The sequence below is a fragment of the Pteropus medius genome, unplaced genomic scaffold (assembly GCF_902729225.1).
Source record: "Pteropus medius unplaced genomic scaffold, Ma_sr-lr_union100, whole genome shotgun sequence".
NCBI classification, from domain to species: Eukaryota; Metazoa; Chordata; class Mammalia; order Chiroptera; family Pteropodidae; genus Pteropus; species Pteropus medius.
This window is the reverse complement of record NW_024349505.1, coordinates 1,383,424-1,407,693: the sequence shown is the minus strand read 5'-3', so window position 1 is coordinate 1,407,693 and position 24,270 is coordinate 1,383,424. Positions and strand designations below refer to the sequence as shown.

The following is a 24,270-nucleotide window of genomic DNA, read 5'->3' as shown; positions in this document are numbered from 1 at the left end:
TTGCTTTCTCTTCTTTTATCCAGTTCTCTTTGAGCAGTTTCCCTTTTTAATTCACTTAGAAATGGCATATCAAGTTTATCACAGAAAACACATATTCAAGTCTGGGCTGTTTCGTTTGGTTGCAGTAAGCACACCATTTTAATGTACCCATTAATTATACCTGGTATTCTGTTAAAATATAACTAGTATTAATAACCATAAAGATTCTCCTGGAAAACAGATTTAGGTTTTAAGGATGTTGAGAATATATTTCTGGCAAGGATTAGTTAAGGCACAGAACCTATGGTGAGTTTGATTTCCTTTGTAATGTTTTATAAAGTATCAGAAGCAAATCTAGTTCCTGTGATAATTCCTCGTAGGAAACTATGACCTAATTATATTTGAGGTAACAGATATTGAGGCAGATGGGGCAGGATTAAAAGGAGAAAGCTTGAGACGCAGAGATCATGAAATGGAAGTTCTACCATCTGGTAAAATTTGGCATCAGTTAGACCAATTTGAGAATTGAGCCTGATCATGTGACTCGATATACAATCTTGGGCGACTCCTTCACTCTCTCTGAGGCTGTTTCCTCTACTCTAAATTTGGGATGGCCATCTTTGCCACATAGATTTATTTAGATAATTAAATCCATTTATTTGTTAGGCAATTATTAATCACCTACTGTGGATCAAGCATTGTGCTAGGAACATAGTATTCTAAAAGTTCTATAAAATGGTAACTTGGCTTCTCTTTAATTTCTGCTAAAAAATACTTGGAAATTTTATAGCATTTAGTTGAGAGGAATTTGATATAATAAAACATCAGCTATTTATTGGCTATACCTCAGGGATTTCTTTAGGGAATCAGCAACACTTTGTTCCTTTGGGTGTATTACTGTAAGTGATCTGCTGTATTCATTGCCTTTCTGTGCTAAGCTTAAATTTGAGCAAATTTGTTGGTGTTCTGTTTACTTTGGTAATCTATGGGATTTGTATTTTTAATGTGGTTTGAATTTTATTGTATTCATTATTCATCCTTTTTAACAAAATTGTTATGCCGCAACTGTCTTATCTATTTTTTTTTAATGAAAAAGAAAGAATAAGGCAAGAATTTGGCTAATGGGTTCTCGCCATTCTGAACAGGTATGGTTTTGTAATATGGTATCAATATTCTGTGCTTTCTGTTATTTAAATCATTGTAACCTAGTGGGCAGAATGTTGCAAAGATTTCTGAAATCCTGTTTTTGTGGAAATAGGCACAATCTTTTTAGCAGGCAGTTTTAAATGATCTAGAGGCTATGAAATTATTTGCTTAAAGAGGATTAAATTTTATTTACCTGTGAAGTCAATTCTTAAAAAGTGCAATGTGAAAAGGTTTTTGTTAATGGCAGTTCACATTCCTAAATCTGCTAAACTTTATATAAACATTTCAAAGGATCAATAGTGAATTGGATTTTATGTCCACTTATATGTAAAACTTACAAATCATTGTATGTGTTTTTGTTTATGTGATAGTTGAGGTAACACTGCCATCCGAAGCAGCCATTCCCACTAACTCTTACTTCCAGAGTTGATGGGGTCCTTTATCTTTCTTCTATCACTAAGGGGGAAATGAATTCCAAAATTTTAGTGTGAAAGGAATTTTGTTGAACAGATGTGACAGACAGCCTTCTAATGCTAATGATTGTTCTTGGGCCTGATGAAGAGGTAGTGAACATCAGTCAGAGAAGAGAGGAGATGCCTGGCCAGGCTTCTCATCAGATTCTTTTCCCCTCTGGTAATGTTGAACTACAGCAGACGGACCTGAATAATTCTTATTTAGCTTTTACTTTGGGTTCCAAATTAATTATACTCTTGTGCAGTCTTAACTCTTGTCTCCAGTTGGAGAATAGGGCAAACTAACTTTACTTTTACTGTCTTTAAATGTGTAAGGTTGGGACAAGAAGTAATAATCTGCCTTTGAGGGGACGTCCCCTCCCCATCCCATTTCCTGTTCTACTTAACTTGCTGCTCGGCAACATGTTTATCTGAAGATGATCACAAAAGAGTGAGGAATACATTTCTCGATGGCTCTAGAGTATATGTTCATCCTGATTTATTAGATAGTCACATTTCCATTTTCACTACTAGTGGGCATATTAAAACATTTTCTTTCTTTTTTTAAAAAAAATTAAAACCGTAATTGAAAGTGATAACAAAATACCAAAATAAGGAAAGCTAAATGTCAATAGGGTTTACCCAAGTATCTACCATGAAAAATACAACTATACCAATTGTTAGGGACCTTGTAAGAGTCAGGGAGCAATGATTCCTTTTCTTGAAAAGCTTATGAACTAAGCAGAGCACAGTTAAGTGAAAAGAACAAAAGTAGATGGTTTTAAATGGTTGAGAGGTCACTCGAAAAATTGCGACTGGCATATCTTGGAGGGTGATGTTCGCAGATTGGACTAGTTTCTTGGGAAGAGAATCTAGCAGTGTAGGACAGCATGGGCAAAAGCATGGAGGCAGAAATGAATCAAACTATGACAGGGATAACAAATTGATTTCTTGTATTAACTAAAGCAGTTAACAAATGAGAAATGAGAAGAGAACTGGGAAATGGGTATTATGAATGTCTTTGAAAGTTAGCCTAAACTAACAGTCCACTAGATGTAAGCTACATGGAGACCTGAGCCTATCCTGTATTTTGATCTATCGTGGTTTCTGTGTCTCGAATTGTGCTGGGTCTGTCGGTGTTGTGGAGTGATTGTGTGTTGAATATGAGCCATGACCAGCCTATAGTAGTGTGTGCATTTTATTTAAAAATTTTTTTCAATGTGTGCATTTTAGTTAAAACCTGTTTGTGGTTCATTGCAAAGGATATTTTTAAGCTTAGATAATTAAGAAATCAGAATTTAATTATATATAAGTAAATAAAAAAATGTTAGTGATTCCTGGGTCAACAAAATGCTATAGGCAGTTAATGAAATTAATGAAATTCATGACTTAAGGAATAACCAGTAGAAGTTTTCAACTCAAGAAATAACCAGTAGAAGTTTTCTAGTTAGTTCATTTATTAATCGTCATTTTCTGAAGTATCTGTTCTTTCTCTTGATTTACATGTCCATTATAAGAAATAGAACTATATTTTTATGGTTTTATATACTTTGAGGTTAAAGCATGTTTCATTATGGGAGAGATAATATTATTAGACTGTGAGCTGAGTTTCATCGTAAAAATGCACCAAAAAATAGAAATTCAGCAAACAGTTTTATTTTGTCAGTAGAACAAAGTTCCTTTTTTTTTTTTTTTCCTGTAAGCTAAGTCTCGTGAGAAATTTCAGGCAGGATAAGAAAACTCCCTCACTCCCCCACCCACCTTTTAACTGTCTCAAGGTTATTTTGAGAATGAACGTGGAGCAAAAAGAAGTATTAAATAATACAGAAAGAAGTATTAAATAATCAAAGATAGAAAGACAGTAGGTATTGGTACACAGCCCCTGAACTTAAGTAGGACCAGAGAGGAAAATTCCAAGATGAGCTCGTAAGATACTCAGTGCTACAGAATTAAGTATTCATAGGGGATTTCAGCCACTTAGACATCTGTTGAATAAAAAATATCAGTAAGCATTTATCATCTGAGGATGATTTTGGGTTATATAGAGGACAAGTACAAAAAAGGAAACCATGGAGATGCAATCCTGGTTTTGTTTTATGCAAGGAGGGAAGGAAAACTACTTTGAATTTGATATGAATTTAGTATTTACTTTTTACATGTGTTATCCTGGCACTCAGATTCACTCATGTAGGATATTACGTGTTCAGATGTTCGAATGGTTTTCAAACTGTGGGCTGTGATCCTGGAGGGTTCTTGAAATCCATTTAGTGAGTTGATCTAGTATTAGGAAAAAGAATAAATGAGGTCGATAGTGAATGTATTAAGGGAACTATTGTTTAATGAAACTTATTTTTGCTTTATAAGTACACATGAACGAGTAGATAATGTTGGATTGTAAAATGCAGTTTTTACTGTGAGTCAGTCAAAAGTGTAAAAACAGGTCACAGCGTTTTTACAAAAAATGTAAAAAAAAACGAGGTACACTATTTTATGAGTTAAGTTGTATCTGTTTAGCATGTATTAAGTCTTTTTTTGTGGAGGCGAGTGGGCAGATGCTTTGGGAAAAGAGCAATTCTCTGGTGCCACAGAGAAGTTTTGAGGTGGCAGAGTTCTTGGCAACTGGTACATTGCATGAGTCCTGTGAGACTCTTCAAAGCAGATCCTGGTCAACTCCACTGTACTTAGCTCTTGAAAGTGGTCATAACCACTGTATCTAGCAACTGACATTAAGGTCAAGAAATAGAATTTATCTAGTTTTTGAAAGCAGATATTTTCTGTGCAAACTCCTATACTTCTGAAAGAAACCATGTCTTTATTTCATTCTACTGAGAATATTTTAGAGTTTTGGAGGAGCATACTTGCTTGTTAGAAAAAAGAGGATTTACCTAAGTGAGCAAGTTTGAAACAAAGGGCAAAAGATCATCTTATAAGGTTTGCAGATAATAATAAATAAATCAGACATGCTTTTAAACACTCAAGAGTAGAAAAATTAAAGTTACACATGGAAAGGATATTTAAAAATGAATTTCAAAGAAGAAAAGAAAAATGATCCTCCAGAGAACAAGAATTTGATAAAACTGAAATCATCTATATGGTGGTGCATAATAATTACTCATTTAGGATTATGCTTCTATATGAAATGTACAGAATACCCCCAAAATGCGGACTAATAGTGAATCCTACATTGGATAAACTGTCATGTAAATTAGTTTCTTGGGCAAGTAATGACTCAGTATTTCATCTAACATATTTAAATGTGCATTGCATTTGATAGATTTTATGCTACTTGATTAAAGCTGTAAGTCATTTGATGAATGATGTTTGTGACGGAGAGAATGGAAGTCATGATGCTTCACTCCACACTTTATTTATGTGACTTACTGAATACAGTGATTCCTTAGTAGATTGAGAGGACTATAGATCTTTCGAAGAAAACTGGTATTACTGAAAAAAGTATTGGAAAGATCCTTGGACTAATTAAAAAAGTAAGAATATGTACTTGGTGCTCAATAAACTTAAAAAATCTCAGGGCACAGCCAAAGGAACTCAGATTTCTTGCTTCCCAAACTACTTTTCTATCTACCTCTTAATGCTGTCCTTTTCTTTTTGATGAAATACTGGCCATATTGAATATTACCAGAAAATAATTGAATATTCAGTGTTAGTTTCTTGTTAGGTATGGATTTTATAGCAGACTAGTACTATGACTGCTGGAGGTATCCACTTCGAGCTCAGCTGGAAGTTTTGGCCATGATAATTATTTAACATCAGTCTCCATGGTAACAAGGAGAAAAAGTCTAGGGAAATAAACAGATGGATTGAGAAGAATTTAAGTGATCAAGTCCAGTAGGAGCTAGCATCTGGCCTTCTCTGGGCAGCATAAAGCATTTTTCTTAGTTTGTATGTCTGCAGCAGGATGGAGGTCAAACTTGTGTTGCAAACAAAGCTATTTGTCTTCAGGTTCTGGTATAGGGGTTCACAGTCAGGGAGCCTCACCCATTTCTGCCTCCTTCTCTCCTTTCCTCCTTTCTCCTCTTAGAACAATAGTGTGTGTGTGTGCGTGCGTGCGTGCGTGTGTCTGCATGCTCGTTGGCTCAGAATAACAGATGGTAAAACTGGCAGCAAAGGGATACTTGGCTATACCAGCTCTGCCTATCATTCAGATATTGTACATCCTAAGTCTTTTATTTTACAAAGAAAAAAAAAATGACGTCATCTCTCAAATTCACAGAGACAGGTGCTTTTAAAGAGAAGAAGGGAATCAGAGAAAGTATGTCAACATCACTACTTATTATTTCTGTATCCTGGTCACTGTTCCAGGCCATAATTTCACCTGCAGTCTTGCCTCTTATGATGAACTTGGCTGGTGCAGTTCCTGCTGTTGGCCGAGTCATCATGCCCCAGTTGGCCTGGCGCTATAGACAGCATTTATAGCCTTGAAGCCATTGTTCTTCATCTGTGTTTCTGGGAGGGGTATGGTCTCCATGCTCTGGTTGTGATGGGCTCTAATAGCATGGCTTTCCTACACTGGGATTCTGCTGGTGCTGGGAACCTACCCCAGAGGTCACATCATGGTTGCTGTCCACATGGGGAGATGACCTAGTGTGTGAGAGACTGGGAAATCCAGACAAATCACCCCTTAATTCAGTTCACTGGCCTTTACTGATTACTCAGAAATTAGATGATCTGACAAAATTAAATTGATTATTTTGCTCAGGACCTGAAGTGAATGGAAAGTTTAGGTTGGCCTTAGGGGAGTTTGTGTTTAAGTTATTTCCGTGTAGCGATTGTTAATAGCACTGCAAATAAATTGGAAGATAATTCATACAAATGACTGTTCTGGTGGTGGGGATTTAGTGATTTTCATTTCTTCCCCCCATCTTTCACTAATGTTTCAGTGTTGTTTGTGTAATAGTAATAGTTTTTAATAACAGAACTAGTTTTGTTCTCATGGGGAAAAAAAAGCCAAGATGAAAATTCCAGATTTATAAAAGTAAAAACATGCCTAGAAGAATTTTCTAAAAACAAACAAATAAAAAACCCCCAAAACCTTAAAACGAGGACTTTTAATGTTAATTTTATTGACTATATTGTTTGAAGTAACATTGTTTATTTTTTGAAAAGCCTAATATTGCTATATAATACTCATTGAGCACATACTTCTTTTAACAATTTAAAATGTAAATATAAATAGTCTTCTAACTAGGATTTTATTTTATTAAAAATTTTCAATAATTTTACCATAAACATTTCAGATACGATAAAAAATAGAGAGGATATTATAATTAACTACCACATACTTCTCATTCAGGTTCTATTCAGCTACTTCAAAAAATTTGAGCATACAGTACAGAGTTGCTACGTTTTTCTCCCTTCTCTGACATATGTACACATATGCAATTTCCCCTATTATTAACATCTTGTATTTGTGTGGTACATTTGTTAGACTGAACAAACCAATATTGATATTATTACCTAAAGCCCATAGTTTACCTTGGAGTTCACTCTTTATGTTGTATGGTTCTAAGGCTTACATAATGTCATTTACCTACCATTATAGTATCAGGCAGAATAGTTTCACGGCCCTAAAGTATACCCTACTCATCTCCTAATAACCCTCTCTTCTTTTCTCCTAAACTTTGGCAGCCACTGATCTTTTTACTGTCCCTGTAGTTTTGCTTTTTGCAGAATGTTATGTATAGCCTTTTCAGATTGGCTTCTTTCACTTACCAATAAGCATCTAAGTTTCTTCCATGTTTTTTTTGTGGCTGGATAGCTCTTTTTTTTTTCCTGAATAATATACTAGTGTATGAATTCACTACAGTTTATCCATTCCTACCTAAGGACATCTTGGTTGCTTCTAAGATTTGGCAGTTATGAGTAAAGCTGATGTAAACATGCATGTGCAGGTTTTTGTTTGGACATAGGTTTCCAGCTCCCTTAGGAAAATACCAGAGTGTGATTGCTAGATCGTATGGTAGGAGTATGTTTAGTTGTGTAAGAAAGTGCCAAACTGTCTTCCAAAGTAGCTGTACTATTGTGCGTTTCTATCACTAATGATTGAGTGTTCCCTTTCTTCATGTTCTCTACAGCATCTGGTGTTAATTTTTTGGATTTCGGCCATTCTAATAGGTGTGCAGTGATATCTCATTGCTGTAATTTGCAGTTTCCTATGATGTTTGATGTGGAGCAACTTTTCATGTGCTTATTTGCCCTTTGTATATCTTCTTTGGTCTTGGGCTCATTTTTAATGGGGTTATTTTCTTATCATTGAGTATTAAGAGTTCTTTATGTATTTTAGATATCGGTCCTTTATTAGATGTGCGTTTTGCAAATATTTTCTCCTAGTCCGTAGCTTATCATTTCATTCTCCTAACAGCGTCTTTTACAGAGCAGTTTTACGTTTTAATAAAGATCAACTTACCAGTTTTTTTTTTTCGTGGATTGTGCTTTTGGTGTTAGATCCAAAACATCATTGCCAAAGCGAAGGTTACCTATATTTTCTCCTCTATGTTATCTTCAAGGACTTTTATAGTTTTACATTTTACATTTAGGTCTATGATCTATTTTGAGTTAATTTTTACAAGAAATGTAAGTTGTGTCTAGATTCACTTCTTTTTTTTTTTTTGCATAGGGATGTCCAGTTTTTTGAATATCATTTGTTGAAAAGATTATCCTTTCTCCATTGAATTGCCCTTGCTCCTACATAAAGAAACTCAAATAACATAACTCAAATAACATTTGAGTTATTTGAGTTTCTTTATGTAGATCTCTTTTGGCTCGCTATTCTGTTCCATCGATCTATTTATCTTTTTCTAATACCACACTGTCTGGATTACTGTAGCTTTATATGAAGTTGGACAGTGTCAGTCCTCTGTCTTTGTTCTTCTCTTTTGCTATTTTGTTGAGTATTTTAGGTCTGTTGCCTTTCCATTATAAACTTTAGAATCAGTTTGCCAATATCCACAAAACTGGTTGTTGAGATTTTGATTAGGATTGTGTTGAATCCGTAGATAAATTAGGAAGAACTGACATCTTGACAATATTGAGTCTTTATATTTATGAACATGGAATATCTCCATTTTTTTAAAGATCTTTGGTGTCTTTTATCACAGTTTTGTAGTCTTCTTCGTTTAGATCTTGTTCATATTTTACTCGATTTAAAACTCAGTGTTTCTTTTTTTTGTGCTAATGAAGATATTATGTTTTAAATTTCAAATTATAATTGTTTATTGCTGGTATAGGAGAAACAATTGATTTTTTCCCTCCTCTTTAATTACCCCCTCTCACTTCCACCCCTGACCCATGGATGTTGCTATTTCTCCTTACGAACTGGATCTCTGAAGGTGGGGCGTCCCCTCCCACACGCTCACGGTGTGTAACCAGGGCCTGGTGCACCCAAGGTATGGTTCTGTGGCTCCACCTGGGGTGTGAACCCAGGACATTCTGCGTGCAAAGCAGACATGGTAACCACTACACTATGGAGCCACTCCATTCTTTGAGACATTCTACATAGACCATTATACCTTCTGTTTTAGTTTTATTTCTTCCTTCCCAATCTGTATACCTTTTATTTTTTTTCTTGTCTTACTACATTAGCTAGGATTTCCAGTATAATATTGAAGAGTGGTGAGAGGGGACATCCTTGCCTTGTTCCAGTCTTAGGGAGAAAACCTCTAGTTTCATGCCATTAAGTGTGATGTTAGCTGTAGTTTCTTTGTAGGTGTTCTTAATCAAATTGAAGTTTACTGAGAGTTTTTATTATGAATGTGTATTGGACTTTGTCACATGCTTTTTCTGCCTCTATTGATATGATCATATAATTTTTCTTTTTAGAGTATTGATGTGATGGATTACATTAATTGGTTTTCAAATGTTGAACCATCTTTATAATCCCAAATGTTTGTTTTATAATTGTTGGATTTAATTTTCTAACATTTTTTGAGGATTTTTCCATCTATAATCATGAGAGATATTGGTGTGTAGTTTTCCTTTTTTTGTTCTATCTTTGATTTTGTATTTAGGGTAGTGTTGGCTTCCTGGAACAACTGAGGAGGTATTCTCTCAGCTTCTATTTTCTGGAAGTACTTGTAGAGAGTTATTATTATTTCTTTCTAAAATATTTAGTAGAATCCACCATCCACTAGTGAAACTGCATAAATGTAATGCTTTTTTTTTGGTAGATTTTAAATTATTGATTCAATTTTTAGTATGTGTACATCAATGAGATGTATTATCAATTTCTCATCGTATGAGCTTTGGTACTTTGTCTTTCAAGGAATTGGTGAATCTCATCTAAGTTATCAGATTTTATAAGCAAAGAGTTATTCATAATCTTCATTAATTTTTAGATGTCTATGTTATTAGTATTGATGGCCTTATTTTTTATCTCTGATATGGTAATTTATGTTTTATCTCCTCTCCCACTTCCTTTTTCTCATTCTCGTAGTTTTATTGATCCTGTAAAAAAAAAACAGCTTTTCATTTTAATATTTTTCCTCTATTGATTTCCTGTTTCTAAATTTATCGGTTTCTGTTATAATTTTTATTACTTCTGTCTTCTGCTTCCTTTAGGCTTATATCATTCTTTCTCTAGTTTCTTAAGGTGGAAGCTTATATTATTGGTTTCAGATTTTTTTTTTAATATTTGTATTTAATGCTATAAATTTCCCTCAAAACATTGTTTTTGTTGTAGTCTATAATTTTTAATAAGTTGTATTTTTATTTTCATTTAGTTGAAAATATTTTAAATTTTTTCTGGTGACTTCTATGACTCATATTATTTAGAAATGTGTCTTTTAGTCTTCAAATATTTTGAGGTTTTATATGATTCTATTTTCTCTCCTTTCTTATGTAATCATTATACTTCTTTCTAATATTTGTAAAGTGGTTGCTCTGGAATTTGCAATGTACATTTATAACTAATCTAAGTCTACTTTCAAATAACAATATACCACATTAGTAGTAGTGCGATTAGCTTATCTGAGTATTCCCAATTCTTCCCTCCCATCTTTCTAATATTGCTGTGTTTCAATGCATTTATCTATATGCTATAAATATTCAATACATTGTTTGTTTGTTTTTTTAGTTTGAACAAATTGTTATCTATTAGGTAAGAAAAAGAATAAAATTTTATTTTATGTTTACTTCAGTTTTATTTTTTTTTTTGCTTTTTTTATGTAAGAATGAAGAACTTTTAACATTTTTTTGAGAGGCAGGTCCACTGATGACATAATCTTTGTTTTTGTTTGTTTGAAAAAGTCTTTATTTCTGTTTTTGTTTGTTTGAAAAAGTCTTTATTTCTGTTTCACTTTTGAAGGATAATTTCACTGAATACAGAATTCTAGGTTAGTGGTCTTTTTCTTCAAACACTTTAAATATTTCACTCCACTTTTGCTTGTATGGTTTCTGAAGAGACATGATGAAATTCTTATCTTGTTCTTTTATAGGTAAGGTTTAATTTTTCTTTGGCTTCTTTGAAAAAAAATTTTTTTTTATTTTCTGCAGTTTAGATATGGCATGCTTAGGTGTAGTTTTTTGGAATTTATCTTGCTTGGTGATCTCTGAGCTTTCTGGATCTGTGGTTTGGTGTCTGCCATTAAGTTTGGCAAATCCTCAGTCATTATTACTTCAAATATTTCTTTTGCTCTTTTCTCTCTTAAGATCCTTCTGGTATTCCAATTACATGTATGTTGCATGTGTCACTTTTTGTGATTATCTTACAGTTTTTGGATAGTCTGTGTTTTTTTCATTCTTTTTTTTCTTTGCATTTTAATTTGGGAGATTTTTATTGATATATCTTCAAGCTCACTGATTCTTTTTTCCATGGCCACATCTGGTCTACTGATGAGTTCATGTAGTAGAGTGTTTTTGATTTCTGACATTTCTTTTTAATTCATTTTTAGAGTTTTTGTCTTTCTTTTTACTATTTGTTCTGGAATGCTATCTGCTTCTTTTCATTAGAGCCCTTAACATATTAGTTATAGGTACTATAAATTCCCTACCTGATACTTCTAAAATCTTTGTCACATCTGAGTCTGGATCTGATTCTTTATCTCTTCAGACTGTTTTTTCTTATCTTTTAGTATGCCTTGTAATTTTTAGTTGAAAGGTAAACATGATGTATCAGGTAATAGAAACTGAAGTAATTAGGCATTTAGTAGGAGATGTTATGCTGATTGAGTTAGGGGCTAGTGTGTGTTTAATGTTTGCTGTAACTGTAGGAGCCATGGACTTCACATTTCTCTAGTGTCCTGTTTTTGTCTTTCCTTATCAGATTCACAGTCTGAACAATTTTAGGCCTTGAAAGAATATTAATCACTCTTTTTTTTTGAATTTATTTTGCAGATAATGGATAGCAAGAGTTATTTTGCAGATAATGGATACCAAGAGTATACAGACAATGGGATAATTCACTGGGTTTTAAATAATAATAGTTAACTTGGTTGAGTGCTATGCTTTTATCAACATGACATACATGAGCACTTAGTTGGCTTTTTCATTTTTCCTTATAGATGAAATCTTGTCTTTATATCATTTATACAGTTATTCTTCCACATAACAATATGGTATCCAAATAGAAATAGTGGAAATACAGTAAAGGTGGGACATTTTCTTGTCCATTACTTTATTTACCTTGAGTAGTATTGAGAGGGATCGCATAATGAAATGCAGTCCTCTGATATGTCTAAGTTTTTGCTGCTTAACATTTTTTTTTTTTTGCAGTGTTTCATTTCTGAATGTGTTCTATGTGTAAATGCATATCTATTTCTTATTTAGTATATATCCCAGTGGATATTATAGATTTAAATAATTCTCTTTAAACTATTATGTACATGTTTCATTTTCAAAACAATGTAAAAGTATACCATTGAATCCTCCATTATAAAGTGTAAACAGAATCATGATATAGAAATTAATAAGAGAGTCAAATCAAATGTTTGAGTGCCGGATGATTGTTGTAGTGTGAGAAAAACTGAAATATAAATGAAAAGTTAAGACACGGTAGATAAGTTGAGTAAACATAGATAGAAAAATAAGAGATGTCATTGTCAAGGGTTAATGGCTGGATTAGAGAAATAGTGGGACATATGAATTGAGAAGGTGGATAGATCATTTTGGGGTACTGGAGTGGGCTTTGAAGGCAGGAAGTAGAGTTGGTGCCTATAGACAAAATTGAGAGACCCTAAGTCAGGGAAACTCACCACAGTATTCTAGTGCTAATAACTCACCAAATTCTCTTCCCCAAGTTTTCCAAACTTGTCCAAGTAGTTGACCAAAAGATTGATTAATTATTGATGACTTAATATAACAGAGAGTTAACTGCAGGCTGAGTTAAGGGATGAAAATAAAAGCTTCTTACATTATAGATTAAAGTGATATATCCCGGAGGAAAGAAGAGATCTTAGAGCAGTGAGCAAGCTTTTTGGTTCTGCCCACTTGAGAAAGTATCCCCCAAGCCTTATGGTTAAGGGAAGGGAATTGGAATACAATTCATCTAAGTTTGGATCCTGGTTCAGTTCTCTATTAAATGTGAAGATATTGATGACGTTGATGAGTTAGCTTGATTAAGTGAGATGATGGCAGTAATCAAGTCAGTGTCACATAGCAAGTACTCATTAAATGGTCACTACTATACAATAGTGGCAATAAAACACAAATTCAGCTGTATGCCATATAAGTGTTCTGAATAAAATATATCTTTTTGTACATTTTCAAAATGAATGTAAGCTAGTTAATATAATGGCAGCTATTTTGTTTAGAACTACTATGTAATGCAAATGAAAAAAGGACCAAAACTTTTTTTACTCTTAAGGAATACGGAATTTATTTGCAACAGAAAGCAGTTCTATTTGGGGAGCTGCATTCCTACATCTGTAATTCACATGAAACTACCATAAAGTCATTATAGGACCTCATAAGGGAAGCCTTATATGTTTTAGCTCCTTCAGTGGATGATTGAGCAGCTGCCGTCTGTGTTATTGTGGAGATGGTTGGAATTACTTCCTCTTAACTGGCTAAACCTCTCTGATACTTTTCATTGGGATTATATCTGTGCCAGCTGGGCTTCATTCGGCTTCATCGGACCTTGCTCAATTTGAAATCATTGTTCCATTTGGGAGGTGAGGTGATCCTAGGGGGCTAAAAGTTGAGGAATGCTGCAGAATTGTTTTGTTGATTTTAGGGGAATGATTTAAGAGCATGTTGGTTATAATTCCTCTGTTCCTCATAGGGATCAGTGAGAATGAGTTCCTGCCTGCTATTATATGTTTGAAGAGCCATAGATGAAAGAAAGGAAAGCTCTGAGGAAATTATTATTGTCTTATTCTGAAAAGTTTTTCTTTATGTTTTTCTAACAAACAATTTGATGTGAAAGTTTTCTGCAGCAAACCTGGAAAATCATCATTAACATTTATTGCACAGGTTGATGTATGCTAGTAATACTAAAATATATATTATCTTGGTTGATTAATTTTGCTCCTTTCTAAGAAGAAAGACATAGCATGTATCGATACCTCTCTCAACAAGCCTGCTAGGACTTAAGCTTCTTAATCATGCAATTGGCTGTTGAAAAGGCTGCACCTGCACGCTCACCTACAGTGGGGGTGGGGCACAGCAACTCATCTTAGGCAGTGATTGGGCAAAGAAGTTGAGGCCCATGAATAAAAGTTCCAGAATTTTCAGGGTTATTCATACATGTAGTGACTAGAAGGGCTTCTGTTGAGAGGGATAAGGATGACTTAGGAGAGAGATAGTAACATTGAAGAATACAGAGTTGCCATCTCAAATTCAGGACTTCTGAGGCCTCTGGTTCACTCTCAGGTGTGCTTGCTTTTCTTTCTTTCCTCTCTATAGGAGTACTGGTCTGTTGTAGCTCTTACTCTGTGCTTTGTAATTCTTTGCTTTTAAGTTTTCCTCACTATACACTCCATAGGAGTAGAGAACTATCTTTAGCATGAATCAGTGTTTGGCACATAGTAGGTCCAAATACATTTTGAATAAAATTATGTGAGCAATTTTCTTTGCTGTCTATATTTTATCTTCCTCCAGAGTCAGAAAATAAAATGTTGGGGCTTCTCTTAGGTATACTATTTAATTGTATGCTAACCTGAATAAAAAATACAGACCTGTATTTAATTAATATAGTGGCCGAAAGATGTCTGATAACTTTTAGATGACATTACACACTCACTGAGTAGGTATAACCCCCTAATAAATGTTAGTAATTATATATTCTTTAATATCTGTAGAGTTCATGTGGAAAAAGGAAACCTGTACATCAAAAAAGTTGAATGTTAAAGGATAAAAAAATTATGGATACGACTAATCGAGATTGTGCCCCTTTCATGAATTTGGCCTGGTTTGAGAGAATATGCTGGGTGTTCATTGTAGTAAGAGGAAGGATTAGACTGAAGGATAAGAGTTTACTTTTCCAGTCTAAAAAGCTATTCTGCTATGTTTCATGTTAGTTTATTCATCACTGATAAGAAACAAGTGTCCATGTACCTGAATTTTATAGATAAAGCTAAATTTCAAAAAGTAGTAATTTTAAAAACACTTCTGAAATGGATTACTTGGATCCATGTTAGCTAAAGCGGAGTAGTTGAATGTGTGGAATCTCGTTTTTCACTAATGGGAGCATGATGACCATCACGCGACAGACACTGTTTTGCGCTGACAGGCAACAGAGGTCTCGGGAAGCCTGTTACTCAAGGAACCCTTGCCCCGAGCCTGGGAGCCCACTATAGTTCCTCCATCCAATTGCTTGTTGTTTTCTTGTTGTTTGGAGTTAACTCTATTGCCAGGTGTACCTTGGGCTGACACTCATACTGCAGAAAAAAAATGCAATTTTCACTTTTTATTGACTAATCACAGGTAGAGATATTTTTAGGGTAAATGCCAGGAGTTTTTCAATTGGCATTTTATTGAGGTTATTTTTCCCCTCCTTTCATACAGTGAGTGGAGGCAACTTTTACCTTTATGAAACTTTATTAATCATTAACATTTGTTAGTTATCAAGACTCAGGGTTTATAAAGACTATACAGTTCCAGGTTAATGAGCTTGTCATCTAAATTTCACAGTGGGAAAAGAAGCTTGAACCGCATCATGAGTTTGCTTTCTACCATTTCATCTTTCTACTCTGCTCAGCATCAGCAGCTGAAGTCCCTTTAGAAGAAAATCAGTTGCCTCACATTTGACCTCAGCAATACGCATGGCAGTTAAACCTTGTGTACTAATGCTGTCTGGGAGTGTGGGTGAGTGCAGAGATAGCCTCTGACCAAGGATGGCCTCTTCAGGCTGGAATTTAATCACAGCTGGAAAGCCAGTGCTGCTTTCTCACAGTGAGATTTTCAGAAACACTGAATGTGCACATCAAAGCTTGAATTCCTTCACTGTCAAGGACTATCAGAATGGCATATGTCTTTGATTAAGCCTCATGCAGATACGGATGTAGGCCATGTCAAATAAATTGGAAAGTTTGAATTGCATTATTTTCCTTGAAGTGGGTTGCTTAAATAATAGTGTCCTCACTCTTTTTTTTTGCTCTATAATTTTGTGCAGTCTTTTGGTGTTTTGTTTACTTTTCAATAAAATGACTTTTTTAATCTTTAAAATAAGGAATGATGCTTTGCCGCCTTACAGTATAACTTAGATTTACATCCTTGTGTTCTTTTAAAAGTTTTTGAAGTTTAGACTATAAAAAGATTTTATTCTAGTGATTCTAAATAAACAGATCTTTTCATTTTGCTGGGTGTCCAGCTCTTGTCAATGGAAGATGCTGTTGTTGGGAAGTGGGTTCTTGAACTTGGTGAGACTGGCTTTTATGGGCCGTTCTGGGGGCCCTGTGTACAAGGCTGGGTGGGAGTTGTCTGGGCTGTTGAGTGCGTTGGGCTGGCTATTGCTGCAGCTCTAAATACACTGCAAGAAGAGTCTCTGTGAAGTCCGCTGCCCAATTAGATTAGCAGTTATATGAATGCCTGCTTTCTATTTAGTGAATATTGTACTTCCATCAAGACTTGGTTCAAAAGTCACTCTCTCAGAGACCTTCCCCCATCTTAAAGTTGAACAGCTCCCCTCGCCGCACCCCCCCCTTCTTGTATTGCTCTTATGTATTTTATTTCTGTATCTCTTTCCACTAGAAGGCGAATGCCATGAGGGCAGGGAGTTTACCTCTTGTTTATTGTTGAATCCTAGTAGGATAGTCAGTTAATGTTGAACAAATACTGACGAGTAGCTTTCACTGGTTAGAAGAGGTGGAGTCTGTAGTGTCCACTCTGTATAAACTGGTACTAGGAGGTACATTGCCTCAGACCAAATTTAGCTAAAAATGTGGGTCTTTAATTGCAAGTAAGTGCAAACAGTCATGTTTGACTGGGAGAATTCCTTCTCTAGGTCCTCAGTTACAGTGTCACGCTTCTTGAGTGAATCTGTCTCTAATACAGTAGTCCCCAACCTTTTTCGTACCAGGGACCGGTGCTCCTATGAGAATCTAATGCCTGATCTGTGGTGGTGATGCTAGCACTGGGGAGCAGCTGCAAATACAGATGAAGCTTCGCTGGCTGGACTGCTGCTCACTTCCTCCTATGCGGCCCAGTTCCTAACAGGCCACAGACTGGTACCCGTTTGTGGCCGGAAGGTTGGGGACCCCTGCTCTAAAGCACATGCTAGGATGTTCTTGCAACAGGACCGTGATCAGCTCAAGCAGCCAGAACCTCTGAAGTGGAGACAGGCCAAGAGGCTCTAAATTTGGAGAGCTGGGTCTGTGGCACAGAGAGTGTTTTATGCCTTACTCATATAAGGAAGGACGCAGAGCTGTTACTCTTCAGCAAATCAAAACTTACCTTAAGCAGTAGTGTTACCAATGGAAAAATGATCCCTAATCCTTATTATGCTACTTAGCCAGCCCTCAAATCTTGATGTGTCACATACTAATTATCTAACTTCAAGATGTTTATTCACTTAGGACACTTATGTTAATTAGCCAACCCTAAAATATTGAGTCAGATTAATTTATTCACACACTTCATACTACTCATAATGAAGTGTTTAAAATAAACTACCATAAATACAATGTAACACTTAGGCATGTAAAGGGATTTAGCATGCATCTAATTTATGCAAACCAAGTGTCGAAAGAATGCTTAAGAACTCTGATTCTGTAGTTTGACTGCTGGGTTCAGATTTAGGTGCGGACCCTCACTAGCTGGATGATTTATGGCAAGTTACTTAGTATATCCAAGTCTCAGTTTCCTTATCTATGAAATGTAAAAGTATTTATAGGCTTGTGTGAGGATTATGTAAGTTTTTTTATAAAGCCCTTGGCAAAGTGCTTAGCACATAGTAAGTGCTCAGTAAATGTTAGCTTAACTTCATTTGTCAAAGATTTTGAGTGTCTATAGCACTGTAGAGTTAAAAAAGGAAAAAGACTTGTCAATCTGAATTCTAAGTACATACTTGGGTTATGAATGGATTGCTAAGTGAAGTGCCATAGGCTGAGATTAAGGACAAAAATCTTAAGAGATCCAGCTCTCATTGTCCGTTTAAACTTTATTTACAGAAATTAGATGCATACAGTGGCTTCTAGAAGTCCTTTTAGTAAAAAAATTATTCCAGCAAAAGCAAAGGTTTTAGGATTGTTTTTTCTTTAAATGAACTTTGTCTTAAACCAAAGGATTTAATGCCATCTGGTGTGCTTTACTTTGCTCTCTGATTTTATTTTTTAAATCACCTCTTTTGAGACTAGGAGGATGGTAAAAAAAAAAAAAAATTCATAGAGCTATATTTTCTGCTTTTAAAGTAACAGGCTTATATACATTTGAAGGTCATAAAAATGTAGATATAGTTTCTCTCAATGTCTGTTTCCTCTCTTGTCTGTTTGCCTCTCTCTCTTTGTGTCACAGACATACTTGATCAAGGAAGCATTTATTTTTAAAGTGTATCAAATTCCATGAGTTATTTGCACTATTATATAAGTATAATGACTTCTTTAAATAGTAGCTATATTCAGTGGTTTTTATTCAATAGGATAATGTATGAAAATGAAGAAATTAGAAGACACCTCAATTCTTAATATTTAAAATTATCACTGAGCCCAATTTCATGAACAGTAAACTCATACAAAATTAGTGGGGTCTGTGGGATTATCTTAAGAGTCTAGCATTAGTCCTCAAGAAAAGTCTGTTTTAAAAACACATTAGTAAATATTACTATCTGTTTATTTTGTTGGAATTTCGACCATGACTGGAATATCTTAGAATTTTGTTATACTCTAAACTAGAAAACTTAAATTTCAGAAGGTATTTATCAAATAGTATATAACTTGTTTAAGGAAGATAAAATAGATTTTCTAATAGTGTAGACATAAAATTGTCTACTAAAATGTTTCCTTGATTCAACAAATTCTTCTTTAATATGCTGCCAAAATTGGATCAATGGGTAAAATGTACTTTTGTTTTAATTTCCTCTCTCCTTCTTGTCCCCTCTCTCCTCTCTTGGTGCATATTAGAAGAAATGTTCAGAAAGTGGTCTGCCCCCAATTTTTCAAAAAAAGAGGTAAGCCGTGCAGCCTGGCGTCAACTTAGTGCCAATGAAAGGTAGTGTATTTTCTAGAATCTTGCTTTTCAAAGTGTGGTCCATGGGCCAGCAGCATCTGAATCACCTGTTAGCTCCCATTGAATGTATTGAACCCGTCAGTATCTGCTGCAGGACTATAGAATCAGAATCTGCATTTAATAAGATCTCCCTGGAGATTCAAATGTACATTAAAGTTTGAAAGCACATAGACTATATCAAAAAGAGCAAGTTCAGGACAGTAAATAGTTCTCAAGAGGATGTGCAGTACAAAAAGATAGTTTGATTTTGCATACTTTTGATGGATCGATGAAAAACATGGATATATCCTTTTATTACTTTTGCTTTTTAAAACACACAGGTGTTTCTGCTATAATGAGAGATATATTCCTGAAAAAGTTTACCTTCAGATATTGCACATAACACACACAAATATCAGGACTTACTGGGAATAAGTAGGGTTAAGGGCAAATAAAAATCTTTAGCTTCAACTAGATTATCAAAACAAACAAACAAACAAACAAACAGTTCTGGTAAAAACACCAGTAGAGTTAAAACTCCATTGTCATTTGTATCCGGCACTAGTAGATCTCTTGCAGCCTTAAACTCCAGGGCTCTTGTGTCCTTTGGGAAAATCTGCTCCATGTGTTGACTTAATTATTTTGTTGTTAATATAAATACCCAGAGTCTGCATGTGAAGCTTTACCAAATAGCTTACTGCTGTGAAAAGTGTAGTGGATGTTGAATACACTAAATTAGCCACTTCTTATGCTAAAGAAAGCTTTTCAGGATTTTCAGCATTTTTCTTAAAGTTCTTTTTTATAGATAAGACACTTCTGAATTGTGAAAAGGCTTGTCCCTGATGGCCCCCATGGCTTCATTAAATGTCAGTCTGTTGGGAAAAAAATCTCACTCTCACCAATGTGACTTTCATGTTATACCCTGTCTTCCAATGAATGACTTAATTCACATTACAGAAAGACATTATAGCAGAATAGACTGAAGTTTTCGGTTTTCTGATTTTTGCAGGTTTCTAAATATGCTATGAAACTGAAAGATAGAAACTTTTCATTTAATGTATCGATGTATTGAGTTCATGAGTGTAAAGAGGTAGTTGTCTCACAGCAATGAAAGATACAGAAGTGAAATTGAAATGCACTTTAAGGACAGTGTGAAATACTTTAGAAAAAGGCCACCGGCCATGAAGCTTTCCTCCTGACCCCTTTGGGGCTCCATATCCTCACTGCGAGGTGAAGAGTTAGACCTGCAAAACAATATCTCATTTCCCATCTTGCTCTGATTTTCTCTTATAAATATTTTTTGTGATTCCTTTCATTTTATGTGTTTGAAGTTTAATGCTAAGTCAGTGCCAGGCCAAATGAATTTCTGCCTGTTCTACTTAAGTTTCTCTTAGTGAGTGGAATCCCCCGTTTTGTCTGTGGCCTCTTTCTTAAGAGGCTTGCTAAACTCAAAGAGGAAATGCCAAAAATGACTCTAATAGCGAAGTCACTCTATGTCATTTTTCAATCCTTACTTGGGGAGTAATCTGCCTAAATTCCAGTCTTACAGGGATTTTTAAGAATTAGAAATATGAAAGAACTGTGTAGAGGTGAGGAATTGGTAAAGGTCAGTGATATGACAATATTTCACTTATACCATTTAAGTGTTTTTTCATGTACTATTGAGTGGCTGTCTTTGTTTCCACAGGTAATGTGGAAACATACAGTTTCCACATACAGTGTTCAGAAATTTAAAAAACAACAAAAAAAGGAAAGGTTAATTTTCAGACCTGGGACATATTTTTCTAAAAAGCCATGGCCCAACTCTTTGTACTGGGAACCATGGAGAGTAGGATGGTGGGGGAGGGCATGCTGTAGGAACCTATGGTTTTTTTGATACTTGGAGCCTAGTGGGTTTGAGCAAGGAACAAGGATAGAGAACTCTCACCATTTTGTGAAGCTTTCTGAGCTTTTTTAGTTCTTTGACTTCTCCATTTTCCACTGTATCCTCAAAGTTTCCTCCTTGTGGATCCTTGCCGGGGGCTTCCCGATTATCACTTGAGGATGGCTCTGGTGAGAGGGAAACCTTCTTAGAAATCGCCTTGAACTGCCATCTTGGAATAAACCTGGATTAAGAAATTGTGGGGCTTTGCACACACAGAGTGCCTGGCAGACAGATCATGAGGCTGCTACCACCATTATATCAAATGCGATGAACTGGGACTGGATTGTAGAGATGGAGCTGCAGCTCGGGAGGGTGTGTGTGTGTAGTAGTGCCTTTTGTAGGAAATAGAATGATTTTAAACACTTAGACCCGAAGAGTACAGATTAATTCCTCTAAAAGGATCTCGATGTTTGATGCTACAGTAAGCTAAGCAATATGTCTTTTCTAGATGAAAAATGTTATGTCAATTTGGCATATGTAAACAGTTCTTTTCTGTCAAAAAAGAGACAGGAGAAACATTTATTCTGGTTTTCCCCCTACCTTTGATCAAGCCTTTGCATATCACTTCCTGACTCCAGGAAACAGCAGGAATACAGGAGCAGGTTCCACAACACTTGGAGGAAGCACTCTGCCAAATCCAGAAATTGGGATACCCTATAAAACAGCTGAACCAGTCTAGCCGATGAGTTGGTGGCTTGGGAAAAGAAGGAACAGAGGAATAGGAAACTATTCTATATCGAAAGGGACTTGAGATATAGGAGACATAAATGAATGCAATCTGTAGATTTTGCTAAGACTCTTATTTGTGAACAGGTAGAAAACAAATATTAAAGGTAAATGGGGAAATCTGTAGCTAGCTTTTGATATTAAAGAATTATTAACTTTGTTACAAGTGATAATAGCCTTATGGTTATGTAAAAAAAGTTCCTCCCAACCCCCATCCCCTGATGCATAGAAATGAGGCCAAGTCCTTTTAATCTCATATGGGGTCAATTTGTACATTTATAAAATGACAATGATTCTTGTGGAAGATTTTGTAGGGTTGACATGGTGATAGAATGAGATAATATTAGCACAGAGTCTGGCCAGCGATCCTGTTTTGTTATTTGCTATCATTATTACTATTATGAATTTTATGTATTATTTTAATTCTAATGCTAGCTTGTTCTTTAAAACTTTTGTTTCCCTTTTCTATTGGTGATCATCTTGGTGTCGTGTCAGTCAGTGTTGACAGTTATCCTAGGTGGCCTGCTCCACTAGGCTTAGACACCTGGCCCATCTTAGCTTTGTTCACCATTTACTCTCAGCACTTAGTTCTGTACCAAGCCCAGTGGTATAGACTGCCCTGAGTAGACACTTAATTATTTGTTGAATGAATTTTTCTCTCTAAAATTTATAGTGGAAAATAAATCTTTATTGAAACATTTCTTACTGGTACGAAATGGTAACAGACTTATTAACTAACCTGCTGGGAGAGGATTTAAAATGGGCCCATCCTCCAGCACCGTGGTTGACACTAGTGCCTGTATTTCTCTCATTGCCCACAGTCAGGCTCTTCTTCATACCTCAGAAAGTACTCATGTTGCCATTTCTTTCTCATTACATTGTAACCTCTTTATAAGGTGAGAAAGAAAGAAATATTAGAATGCCTTATAATATTTTGCACATAGTAGTCAGTTACTAGGTATCAAAAAAAGACTATTTTTGTATCTGAAATGTTTTTGGATCTTTTGATGAGTGAGAGGAGCTGGGAGATTATTTGGTGTAAGAGATGATTTTTCTAAAGTAATTAGAGAAACAGTTATATGGTATGGAAGCCTGTAATTTATAGCTGTCAAATATTATTTGATAATAATATAATTATTATTCTTTAGAGGCAATTATTTACCTATGTTCTTCCTCTTGAATATTAATGATTGGGGGTGGGTGGGAAATGTAGATTTGGCATTCAAGAAGAAGCCAAAATTCATTGAAATAACCAGGGAAGACTTGATGCTGCTGTTTCAGAGATGCAGGCTGTTCAAAACCTCTAAGTACTGTGATTAGTGAGCAAATGCTTAGGTCCGAATCTAACAGCTAAGTGCCATCTTTGTTTTAGGTTTAAAGAGTATCTGTGCGAAGGATCTGACATGTGCTTAAAGACTTAAACTTAGAAATTCTAACGTGTGTTTTTTCCCCATTTTGTAGTTCAATCAGAACATTTCTTGTTGGTATCTTACCTATTTTTGCATGGGGAGAGGTTATGATTTTTATAAGTGAGAGTAATGTGTGTTTAGCTCATATTCCCCTACACGAAGTGATCAAGTATGTTTCAGAATTACTACTACTAACTATTAAAGATAAGTGAAGAGTAGAAATGTCATGTTACAAATAAAGTGAACATATGGAAAATCTATTTATTATTACATTCAAGTTTGAACATTTTGTTTTCTTTTTGTTTAAGAAGAAGCAGGGGGAAAAGAAACTATGCCTGTTGCATTCCATGCCAAAGTCAGTTCTCCATATTTTGTCTGCCTCTTTAATTTAATAACACTCCAGCACAGTGGCAATCATTGATAAATCTATAGTTATAAAGAATGTACTGCAGAACTTAAGAAAAAGCTGTTTAAGCCCAGACTTAGTTTGAGATCTCTTTGAAAAGTACTTATAATTTCCCAGAATTCCAGGATTAAAACAAGGAAACACGAAATAGAAATGTAATGATTTGGCAATTGTTTTTTTACCCCCTGAGGTTGAATTATCTTAGAGTTCTCTTTTTAAAAAAAGAGGTAGCCTGTATTACTTGTATAATTTCAGATTTGTTACCCAATTATCTTTAGTCTGAGTTTTAGCAAAGCAATTAAAAATGAGGAACTATTGACCTATGGTAGTTAAAATGCCCTTGGCTTTTACCTCAAGTCTAGCAGAATACATTCACCTAGTTCTTAAACAATCTTGTTTTAACATGAAGAACTTTAGATTTGAAAGTTTGAAATCCTGAGAAATACTTTTTCTATGAATGAAAATAACTTCAAATTGCACAATTTTTTCCCCAAGGAGGATGAAGTAGATATATCATGATTTCTTTCCTAATTGAGTTTCATTCATGTGATAGACTTTAATAAAAATACTCAAACCTAATTCATTTTATTAAAACAGTAAAGATTATACTTTGCACAGTGAAGTGTGCTATCTAAG

At 35.0% G+C, this 24,270-nt stretch overlaps 1 protein-coding gene across 4 annotated transcripts in view; it reads left to right on the top strand.

Annotated features, from left to right (window-relative positions):
* Positions 1 to 24,270, top strand: part of ARHGAP42 (Rho GTPase activating protein 42) — a 229,197-nt gene that overhangs the window by 15,798 nt on the left and 189,129 nt on the right. The gene's annotated exons all lie outside the window — the stretch shown is intronic.